Raw genomic sequence first — 12,118 nt, forward strand, 5'->3', positions numbered from 1 at the left:
CAGTTTTCCATGCATCCTAGAACAACATGAAGTTTGTATGACTGTGAAGTGTCTGCCCTCTACTCTCCTCCCACTAACACACACATATTCTGCCTTTTGGGTTTCAAGTATTTATATGAAACCAACATCACACTATAACTGATTCAGAGTCTGGCTGCCCCCCTTCAGAAGTGTTATGTTTTTTACATTCTATTATATGTGGGTGAGTTGTTTCATAATATCCCTAGGAATAATAAAGTGCCTGACAACTGGAAGCCACAGGAAGCACCAAGGTAACACCTGATGTGTGGTATCGTTTTTTCCCTTCCTGTCCCTTTAGCTTTTGCACATTGTAGATGACAGAGGCCTTGCTCTCCAGGTGAAGAAGGGGAATGGCAGACGTTGGGGTTCGGGAAGGGAGAGTTTTTTATATAAAACTCTCTATTCTTTCTTCTGGGAAATAACTTCCTCTCACTAGTGTAAGTAAATGCTTTAATATCATTGTGTTTATGTATAAAATTCCACATTTCAGAAAGTATGCTTTAAATGAACAATGAAGTATTTTGTGAATGTGGAATAATTTTTGAGTAACACTATTAAAAATAATTCTGAAATGTCATCTTCAAGGGGATTTTGTGGACATTCTGCATGGTGGGTGTCACAGTAACAAAACCGCAGCCGGAGTGCACTGCACAGACTGCAGTGGTGACATGGGCGTCAGGTTTCTGTAGAGTGTTTGAAATCATAGTTTTGAAAGTGAGGATTTCTTTGGCTCGGGTATAGTCACCTTGGAAGAAAACAAGTCTTTAAAATTCCGTTTACATAGCATGAATAGTTTTGAATATGGAAAATACATTAAATTCTTGAGAAATAACTTCTAATTTCACATTCCAGGCCCTCTGTTAGGTGTATGGGTCTTAACTTAAGAGCACAAATGGAAGTCCATGTCCCATGTGCACAGAAGCTATTCCAAGGTGTACTGTGGAGTTGTTTGGGACACACCCAGTAATGAAATGGCCAAAGACTGTGAGATACAATTACAAAATTCTCCCTTGATTACTCAGTTTTTGTGCTTTACCATTAATTATTTCTGGATAACAGATTCAGTAGATTCATAGTAAGGATTCGTACTTTGAAGTGGCGGCTGAGTCCTTTAATGAAAATGAACTTACCATAGAATTGGAGTATAAATAAGACTTCAGAAGAAGTGTGTCCTTAAAAAAAAGGCAGCGAATACTTCAGTTATAACCTCATTGTTTACTTTGGTCTGTGAAAAAACATCGAGCATATTTTTTGCTCCTAAGGAAGGCTTCACATACCAGGCACCTAGTGTCCAAGGCTTGGCCGGAAGGCACATCTGGTAGATTTAGGAATGTAAGAGTAAATTCCAACCAAAAAAGTTGACCATGTTTTAACCTTTTTACTACTGCTGGTTATAACTACATTTTATAATCAAGATAGTCACCATTTGTCACATAATCGAGGTAAGTCATTTGTTAGGAGAAAACTTTTTTTAGAGAGTTGGTTTGTCTATCTGCAGGCATTAATGTTGGACTTAAAGAAGGTTCAGTCGATAAGTCAGCTAACCATGGTGACCTGTCTGGTTTCCTTGGTTTGTGCTGCCAAACTACATTCTTAGAATTGTTTTGCAGAGGTAAAAGCCCAGAAACAGTGAAAATATGGGAATTATTCATCCTCATTTCAACATACTCTGTGTTCAGATTCCCTAGGACTAAGGAAAAGCAAAGCTGTGATCACACCATTGACTGGAGCGAAAGTTTACAAGGCAGAACTCTGCCCTCAGATGGTCTTGCTTTCCATATATTGCCAGGTCATTTGTATAATACAATATGCCAACAGAATCTGGTTTTCTTTGATTTAAAATGAAATTAGGGCAGTGATTTCTTTTAATTTTATTTCAGATTCTTCGAATGTACAGCAGGATCTAAGTGTAGCGTGTTTTGCTGGGGAAAATTACTTGGTGGTTTGGAAGAACTAGCGTACTGACAACACCAGAACTTCAGAGAGAGGGAGAAGAGGTGGTGTGGTCACCTGGATCTTCAACTAATGCTCATGGAGCAGAGGTCAATCAATCAGGAGGGAAAGAGCACCAACCTTGACTTGCATTCCTGGTCCAGCTCTGCGACCTGAACCAGGTTTTGTCTTGCTTAGCTGTGCCATAATTCTCACATCTCAAACTAAAGGAGATGATAACAGCAAAACAAACAAACAAACAAAAGAAATGAGAGTACACTTTCAAAAAATAAGCAGTCCGTATAAAATACCGGATTTGGATTGGTACATCGTCTTCAGAATTACAGTAAAATTTAGAGCAAGGAGAAAAGTCTGTAGCTCAGCTTGTTTACTTTCTGATTTGCTTTTTGCTGAACACTTTTTCTCTCGGGTCAGAATATGAGCCTTTTTGTGTTCTCTTTATTCTGAGAAGTGAGGATGGTAGTGGGTATGCAGCCCATATTTGTTTCTTTTTTAAGTAATTCATATATCAGTTATTATTGTTGGTTTCTTGGTGGAAAGTTTTCTTTCACCCTCATTTTGGCTTTACCTCCAAATGCCTTCTTCTGTTGGCTGAAATTGAGCACTGCAATTTGTGGCTTTCCTGAGAGGGAACCTCCGTGGTCAGGTGGAGGAGGCAGGCCGCATTCCAACAGTGGAGTGGTAGGTGTTCCAAACAGAGGGCTGATTCTGGAGTGAGTTGGGGTGCGGGGTGAAAGTTGGCTACTAATTCAAGCCACACCTGAAGCAGTATATTTTAAACAGGAAAGTGCCCTCTCTAATTAGCTAGCCCAATATGCAATTAGATTAATGACAGCCAACCGATTCTGAAACCTCTTGCAGGGTGAGCTAACCAAACAATAGGTGTTTCAAGGATGTGACAAAGAGCTAATTTTCCTGCATTAAGGAATTTGTAATTTAACCTCTTGTAGTTGCTGTGGACTGCCTCATCAGCTTATGAAAGAAATGCACATTCTCTTTCTCTTTTTTGGGATGAAGTGCTAAAACTTTTTCCTTGGAAACAACTGTACTCTTGGAAAAAAAATAATCTATCATTTAAATTTACTTGTCTAGTAAATCCTGTGCTCTCAAAACGTGGTAAAAGCTTTGAAATTAACTAGCTTAATTGGTAGTAAAGTTCTCAGGTTCTGAAGGTGGATGTAGTTCCATCTTTTAAGATTGACTGACTATATATGATCATTTTTGTGAACTCTGAAAAACACTTAGAAAACTATATGTTTGTTAGGATAGATATGTTTGTTTAATGACTGTTAGATGCCAGAAGAAGATATGTGTAAAAGTTAAAAACTTTATCATCATCGATTTTTTTTCTAAACCCCTCCAAACCTTTGATAAGCTTTTGTTTGGTGCTTTTGAAGTAGGAAAATTGTGACAAAGGATTTTATTCTGAAATTGTACTTGAATAGAAGTTTTTGAATTTTATTTTATCCCAGCAAAAGAATACAATTACCTTTTACCTTTTATATGAAAAAAAGGATGATTGTTATCATTTTTCCTTCATACTTATACTCTAAAAGAAGCATTTTCTAGGCTTTCTCATCAGTTAGCCTGCCCTCAAATTAAATAATGGAAACAGATCATTATAATTCAAGTTTTCAGTACTTGTTGATTATTTAGAAAACTTCAGTTATGATTAAAAGTAGCCCTTTAAATTCATTTCACATTTTTTCTGAGGTGTGAAACATACTATTTCCATAAACCTTAACTTAGAAAATATTCTTTCTTTTGATCACCTCTTAAAAATATGACTGAAAATGGTAGAAGATGAGTAAAGAATAATAATACCTTTTGTAGTCTCAAGTAGATGCTGAGGAACCTTTTTGAGCCATTCCAAACTACTGGCATCATTTGCTCTGATTTGAGATAAGCAAAATAAAATAAACAAACTCTTGCCCTTGTGGAAACTGGTTCTGCTGTCTCTTGTTCTAACTCTGCAAAGCCTGAAGTTCTCCCCAGTATCTTTGAATGGGGCTCATTGTTTATTTATTGTGCTTTTCACAAGTGCTTGTAACTTCACCCTTGTTTTACTAATAGCTTTCTTCTAAAGTGGGTTGACATTTCAGTTAATTTTCAATGGCCTCAATGTTTTTCTTAAATTGGGCCAGACCAATGGGCCTATTTAAAGTTAGACAGCCTCATATAAATTGTAGCATATAAAAATAAGGAACGTTTATTAGAGGTTTTTCAATTTATTTGCCTATTTAAAAACTGTAAGGTCAAAGATAAATTTTTATTTCATATTCTTTAATTACTGTGTTGGCAAATTAAATAAATGGGTATAGAGTTTAGAACTTGAGGAAGTTGTAAGTTTTTATGTTAAAACCTATTAGGTTATGGAAATATATATTTTATTTTTAAATATAATACTGTTTAAAATCTTACATGAGGATTTTAGATTAGATTGATCAGTGACTTTCTTATCTAGATGAGAAAGTTGAACATCCTATACAACATTCTATGTTTAGATTTTTTATTGCATTAATTTTAAAAACCATAAGTGAAAGTTTTTTTCATCTATAGAAATTAAAATGAAACTGCAAGAGAACATTGTCCTTATAGCAGAATTAAAACATAAATTACAGTGCATTATTGGCACAGAAGTGAGTGCCAATAAGCAAAGTCCAGAAACAGGTTCTAGTACATTAATTTCTAGTGAAATTAATTGATAAAATTATATTTTAATTAAGTAGAAAAAGCATGGATTATTAAAAGACTAAATGGCTTAGCTTTTAACCTTATTTGACATCATAAAGACAGATACCAAATATGTTAACAACAAAATAAAACTAAAAAACAACTTAAGTGAAAAATATGAGGAGAAAACAATATTAGTAAAATATCCTGATGAAGGTGGCCTTCATAAGCTTGCTAAGAAACTTTGATTCACAATGTAAAAATTGCAGGTTTGGTTGCATAGAAAGTAAAACATTCTCATTTGCAAATGATGGCATAAACAAAGACAGAAAAATATTTACAACAATATGGTAGACAAATTAACATACTGTATAAAGGGTTTCAATACACCAATAAAAAGAAAAAGAAAACAGTTTAGAAAGGATATGAAGAGCAGGTAAAATGCAGATAAGGCCAGTGAAGATTCATAAATGTGCTCAAGCTCTTGAGAGTCAGAATAACACAAATGAAAATGGTGTCATTTTTATCTCTTAAGATTGGTTAACTTACAAGGACTTACCAGGTGTAATGTTAATAAGGATATGGGGTAATTGATATTTTTATATTCTCTTGATGAGAGTGTGAATTTTCTACACCTAAACAGTACATCACAGTGGACCTGTCCTTGTTGGAATCCATCCTATGGAAAATAACAACACATAAAGATAGAGTACAGGGATGTCTGTTGTTTGTGACCTGTATGTTGTTAATATAACTTGATTGTTGAAAAATGTATTTTATATGTTAAAAAATCAGTGCCAATGTTTTGAACCAAATATGGTATATTTAAAGTATGGAATATAATACAGTTGTGTTAAAAGTAATTGGTAGATGGCTATACACTTGGAAAAATGTACATATTTTAAAGTGAACAATGGAAATTGCAGATATTTGTGTATATATAAATATATGATCATGTATTATATATCTCCTCTGGTAATAAAAATTATTCTATAAAATGTACAATATACATTTGTAAAATGTATACATTAGTCAAAATATGGGTATTTTCTTTAGGGTGGGTCATTGTTAGATCGTTGGAGAGGCAGAGGTAAAAGAAATGTAAGTCTTTATTACATTTGTAATTTTAGTAGTACCAGTAAACTTTTAAATAGAAATTTTGACCATTTTACTTTCAGAAAATGTTATTTTGAAACAAGTCAGAATTATACATCTTGTGAACAAATTATTACTGAATTTAGAAGCAGATATACAAAACTATAGATTCTGCCATGAAGCTCCCTTCTCATTTTGGCATATTCACAGGGGAGAGTGAAACCCTGCTTGATTATGAAATGTCCTTGCAGGGTTGTTAATGAAAGGGTGGAATTTGAAGAGGGATGTAGCTTTGAATAACACTCAAACTAAATACTTTTCCACTTGTTTCCTGCATGTAGTTTATAATTTTGCCTTAGAGTGATCCAAGAGGTTCTTACTGCCTTGCTCCTGAAAGGCAGTGGCTGAGAGAGAGCCAGCAGCTTTTGACTTGTCATACTAGGCCCTGCCTTGCTGACAAAGGGTCAAATTACTCTCGTCGCTCCGAGATTCAACTTCTCTTTTTGTCAAGTGGGCATGATAATATTGAGAATTAGCTGGTTAGTACTTTTATGTTCTTTGGAGTTCTGTGTAAAAAAAGTATGGTAATGATAGAGATGGAACATTCTGTTAATTGTCTTCTTGTTAGTTTCTATAATAAACTGCCATACAGATCAAGAATTACTTATTACTCTGCGGTAACATGCTAATTTAGGAAAGTTTGTCTTTGCTTATATGGTGTTATGTAATACTAAGATGCTTACAATAATACTTCATTGCAACTTGCTCTTCTCATACATGGTGTAAGGGCCAGAGGGACCTGGAAGATGAGGCTGCAACTGCATTTTAAGGATGCTCAAACTATGTTGAATGCCTTGTCCATGGTTACATAGCTGCTTAATGACGGAGCTGAGAACATACTGGGAAATATTTCTGGCATAAATGAATAAATAGAGTCATCTCTTTACTTTCAGTGTAGGGCTTTTTCTATAATATTTCTACATTTTACTTAATAGTTCCTTATTTTCATACATGTAACAAACATTATTCAGAGGTTTAGGTAGTCTTTACCAGGTTGATTTTAATCTAGAAACAAGGTGTACCCTTGTAAAAGCTGGGTAGCTTTGCTTTCCTTTTTTCCTTCACACTGGAATTTCTTTGGGATATTGTCTAAGCTTTATTAAATGGATGAATTGTAGAAAACATGTATAAATTACTTATTTGCATATTTATTTTAATTGGACCATTATTTGCTGGGTTTCTTTGAGCTCATATATGATTTAAACACACCCACACTCATATACACACATATTTAAAAATATAAGTATTTTAATTAATCATGTTATTTGGAGTAAGCATCATATCATTGAATATGCAAAAAAAGTAAAAGGTAACTTGAAATGCATAAACCACCCTTTAAAAACCTAAACAGGCCCTGGTTGGTGTAGCTCAGTGGATTGAGCGCGGGCTGGGAACCAAAGTATCCCAGGTTCGATTCCCAGCCAGGGTACATTCCTGGGTTGCAGGCCATAACCCCCAGCAACCACACATTGATGTTTCTCTCTCTCTCTCTCTCTCTTTCTCTCTCTCTCTCTCTCTCTCTCTCTTTCTCTCTCCCCCCTTCCCTTCCTAAAAAAAAATAAAAAATAAAAAAAATCTTTAAAAAAAAAGGGTGATTAAGAAAAAAGAATAAAATAGACTAGCATAAAAAAAAAAAACCTAAACAGGATTACTTTACCTAGAATTGAACATGGAGGTTGCATTACTTGGATGAAAAATGATCAAGAGAATTGGATGAGTTATACACTGATTTCAATGGACATATTTGAGTTGGGGGCTAATGTGTAATAATCAGAGAGTATCATGTTGTTTTTGATATTAAATGAATTGAATGTTTTAGTCCCAGTAAATTTTGGACATTTGGAGGCATGAGTGCTTGTTTTATGTCGTGTATGTGTGTGTGTGTGTGTGTGTGTGTGTGTGTGTATTTAGTTATATAAGTGAGACATATTTTATAAACAAATTTATATAAATATAAATTTATAGGTAAGGATTTACATAAATATGTTTTCTATGTTGGTATTTAAAATGATTCTGTTTATGATGAATGATGATGACTTCTGTTAAGGACCTTTGAAATGGTTTAAAGTAAGATCCTATGTATTAAATTATTTCCTAACATTGAGATAATTTGTTTAATGTTTTTCCCACTTATTCTGTCTTTCTTTAAACCATCAAATTATCTATGAATAGTGATAGAAACAATGATATTCTTAGTATGGAGAGAACCCAGAATTACTCACATACTCTTCTTAACTTTTGGGGAGGCAGATAGACAGTAGTCTTGAATAACATTTAAGACCTCTACATGAAGTACTATCTTATGTGGCATAAAGTAACTTTAAAAATTAACTTAAAAAGTAATGAAAATATTTCATCACTGTGGTAACACTAATGCCTATTTCCTAGGAGACTGTCATCACAGTTTATGCTTTTGATCTGATTTTTTCCCTTTATGTGTCAGGAAAACCTAAGCCAAGGTGTGTTACTTTGTCAGTCTTTGATCCCAATGGGTTTTCTGGTGCACCATGTTTTATAATGTTACCGTAATTCACATCTTCTGGGTACAAAGTATTTTTATGAGTAGTTTGACTTGATAGCTTGAAATATTTAATGTGTAGGTACACTAATCTTAGATTCTGTTAAATAAAATTGGTAATATTTTAGATTATTTGTCCTTATGATCCAAATCATAAGTTTCTCTGAAATAGTGGTCACCATGTTGTTATACTGTTTTTTTACATTACTTTTTCCCCTCCTCCTTTGTTGATTGTGTTCCTGGAGGGCAAACACCATTATCTTAGTTAAACTTACAAACCCAGTGCCAAGCACAGAGCTGGGCACATAGAGAAACAGTGGTACCTCAGGACTCGTCGTTAATTCATCCTGGAACTTGTGACAAGTGCTGAAACCAATGAATACCGAACAAATTTTGCAAGCAATGTGTGATGAAGCAGTTCTCTTATTGGGAGGTGTCATAACTCATACAAGTTCTAGCAAGTGTGATGAGTGCTGAGCAAGTGCTAAGTGCCAAATCATTTTCTTCGACACAATGCGACGAGTATAGGGTTTGACACGTACCAAATTATGACAGTATGTGTACATAAAGATAAACGATAGACTTAGGTATTCCATAAAAGTGTTAAAAGAATGCCTTTTAAAGTAACCTCAGAGGTGTGCAGGATGCCTGTTCTTAATGGTAAAGGAGACTCTAATGCTTATAGCCTGATGAAAATAAGTTGGACTTCTTTCTAATAGAAATTATCAATCGTTTACTCAGTATCACTTATGTATGTTTACTCTATGCTTGTTAACAATGGGGTAGCAAGTCTCTGTCCTCTAGCATTTCACAGATGTAGAAGACAAAACTATAAAATTCTGATAGGCAAAATTAATTAAAAAAAAAGATCCCTACTAGATGTAGGGAAGGATGGCCAGTTTTGGGGTGATTTTGAATGAAGTTTTCTTTGCATCAATTCAGTTGAAAAGGGATTAAGGAGACTTTGTGGTGTTGACTGACTTTGGTTTCCACCTTAGGGACTCTTGAATCTGTTTGGGGGTCACCTTTCTGTAATGTTGGTGTGCAAGATGTGTGATCTGCTGCTTGTGTTGGTTTTAAGATCTAGAGGGGAAAAGCTAGAATCCTAGATTTTTGGAACTGAGAGGAACCTCAGGAGTCATGCATTGGAATTGGCTTGTCTCTGCTGAGAATACCCAGCAGGGATTTGCTCTGCACCCTATTGAGTGTGAGCAGAGACAGTTCCTTTAAGAGCTTTGCATCACCAGTGTGCTTTCACTCCTGAAGTGCTGGTGATAAAAGTGAAAAATGGCTCAACTCTTCAAATGGAAGGAGCTCTCACCAAAACATTATGATGAGGCAAGAAAAACCAATCAAGCAAAGTTTCCTTCATGATTTTACTTAAAAATGACTGAAGCAATAGGCAGCAGACCTTCCCTATCTAAGATTTAGGGAAAGGGATCCTCTTTTCCCATACCAATATTCCTGCACAAAACAAACAAACAAACAAACAAAAAACAGGGGAAAAAAATGCTGTAGAGGCTTCTGTTACGGTGGGTTTTGTCCAGATTATCTGCTACCATCTGGTTATGCAGGTGGGGGCTATGGCCTTTCCCAGGGTTCATCATCCAGTGCGTACCCCTTTCTGGTAATGGAGGCAGTTGGCCAGTATTCCGTCTGCATAGTCAAACTGTATGGTTTTTAAAAGACTTTGGGTCAGCTTCAATCACCTTCTATCGGTCTGCTGATGTTATCCTGGTTAAGCAGTGACCTGGATTACGAAGCCAATTCATGATGTCCACATGGTAATAACTTTGGATATGGTAAATAAGTGTGATGATGATTAGTTTTGCTTCATGCCTTTTGAAATGGAAGCTTATAGTTAAACTTACTATGTGTTATGCACTGTGCTAAAATCTGCACTATTTGTTACCTTGAATAAGTCCCATTGAAACTCTACAAGAAATCGATTAGAGAAGATTAGGATGGCACAGGGAACTTGTTACTTGCCAGTGTCATTGACAGAAGGCAACCAAACTTGATTACAAAGAATATACAACATGAGAAAACAAGGAAGGCAGCGATGTGTAATATTTCTCTTTTTGTCATTACGAGGTCTGCCCAGAAAGAATCCAGCCATGTAGTATGAAAAAGAGAGACATTTCTTATTGAAGAAAATACAAGATAGAAGAAACATTATACATAGGAAAATGGCACCTCAGTCCCTTTCAAAGTAGGCCCCTTGCGACCTCACACAGTTCACCCAGTGTCTCTTCCACTGTTCAAAACTCTGCAAAATCCTTTGTGGGTTACAGCTGCCCAGTTGTTCTTTCCTGTATCTCATCGGTGGTCTGAAATCTTTTCCCTTTCAAAGGTGATTTTAGTTTTGGGAAAAGCCAGAAGTAGCAGGGGCCAAATCTGGTTCACTGCTGGCGGTTTGAATCAAGTCATTAGCAACTGCAGCATGATGTTCCTTCTGCTCTGGCAGCAGAAGTTGCGGAACAAGTTTTGCCATGACACTTTTCATGCAGAGATCCTGCGTCAATATCTGGGACACAGTTTTTGGAATCCCCAGATTGGCTTCTAGTTCTCGCACTGTCAGTCGCTGATCTTTGTTGATTGCAATCCATGCATGTTCAACTTCCTCAGATATTGTGCTCGTTGTAGGCCTTCCTACAGCAAGCGAAAGTGAACATGGATCACTTTCAACAGGTTCTCGACCATCTTTGAAGCATTTGTGCCACACTTTTATTTGCACTGCACTCTTTACATCATCTCCGCAAGCCATCTGAATCATCCAAATAATTTCCATGGAGGAATGTTCAAGCTTAACACAATTTGATGCAGATTCATTGCTGTATTTGCTCAGTCATTTTGAATATGATAGACACACAGTACACATGCCCACTCCCCACTGACTAGTACAGTGAAGTCGTCATTGTTCACACATGTACATTCCAGTCCACTCTTCTTGGCTGCCAAGTTACATTGATGTCATGCAAACCGTTCTTGTTACATTAACAGTGGCTGGACTTTTTCCAGACAGACCTCATTTATTATCTCTGATGTGAGCTTATAAGTTCCTAGAATGATACTGTGTTTAATTGTGCAAATAGTAAAATTTTTCTAAAGAAGCTCTGGATATTTTAAATATATTGTTATTTTATGTATTCTTATTTAACTTAAAATATTTTCAATGTGGCTTGACTGCAGACTTGTTACAGAAGGAACCATAAAGGACACATTAAATGACTTACCAGTGTTTCATTATGAGTTACTGATTAACTTCAGCTGTAATTTTAAATCTTTTAGGTATATGATTGTTTATCATTGGTACTCACCTATGCATAAATGTAAGTTTTTTACATATGTCTACAATAATAAATAAACTTTAGAAAAGCTATCTTTCATTTTTTAAAAAAGTCATTTGGAAACAAACAGTAAATTGGTAGAACATCTCAGGAAAATAAGCCTGTGATTAAAATCCTTAAATATTATAAAATGAAATGGTCTCCACAATATATAGGAGTGATAGGGACATTTGGGATTCCATCTTTAAAAAGAGAATACATATACTCTACTTACCTCCTGATTATTTTTGAAGAGTTTAACTTAAAGCAAAAAAAAGAAGGTGAAATGGTTTACTAAAACCTGTAATGTAATGAATATAGTTCATTCATCTTCCTCTTATTCCTCCTTAGCTTTCTTACATTGCTATTAGTGAACAGTAAAATGAACAAAAGTAAGTGCTGGGAGAAATGTGGACTATGTTAAAATCTAGATGAATAATGCACTTAAAAATTTATACATATATAATGC

At 35.3% G+C, this 12,118-nt stretch overlaps 1 protein-coding gene and 1 long non-coding RNA gene across 3 annotated transcripts in view; one reads left to right on the forward strand and one right to left on the reverse strand.

Annotated features, from left to right (window-relative positions):
- PPP3CA (protein phosphatase 3 catalytic subunit alpha) overlaps nt 1-12,118 on the forward strand; it is a 312,840-nt gene that overhangs the window by 35,385 nt on the left and 265,337 nt on the right. The gene's annotated exons all lie outside the window — the stretch shown is intronic.
- LOC118500598 lies at nt 6,710-9,032 on the reverse strand. Its single transcript, XR_004903171.1, has 2 exons — nt 7,441-9,032; nt 6,710-7,145 (listed from the first exon to the last, which is right to left on the reverse strand). It is a non-coding gene; the product is annotated as an uncharacterized LOC118500598 (long non-coding RNA).

The sequence above is a fragment of the Phyllostomus discolor genome, chromosome 1 (genome assembly GCF_004126475.2).
Source record: "Phyllostomus discolor isolate MPI-MPIP mPhyDis1 chromosome 1, mPhyDis1.pri.v3, whole genome shotgun sequence".
NCBI classification, from domain to species: domain Eukaryota; kingdom Metazoa; phylum Chordata; class Mammalia; order Chiroptera; family Phyllostomidae; genus Phyllostomus; species Phyllostomus discolor.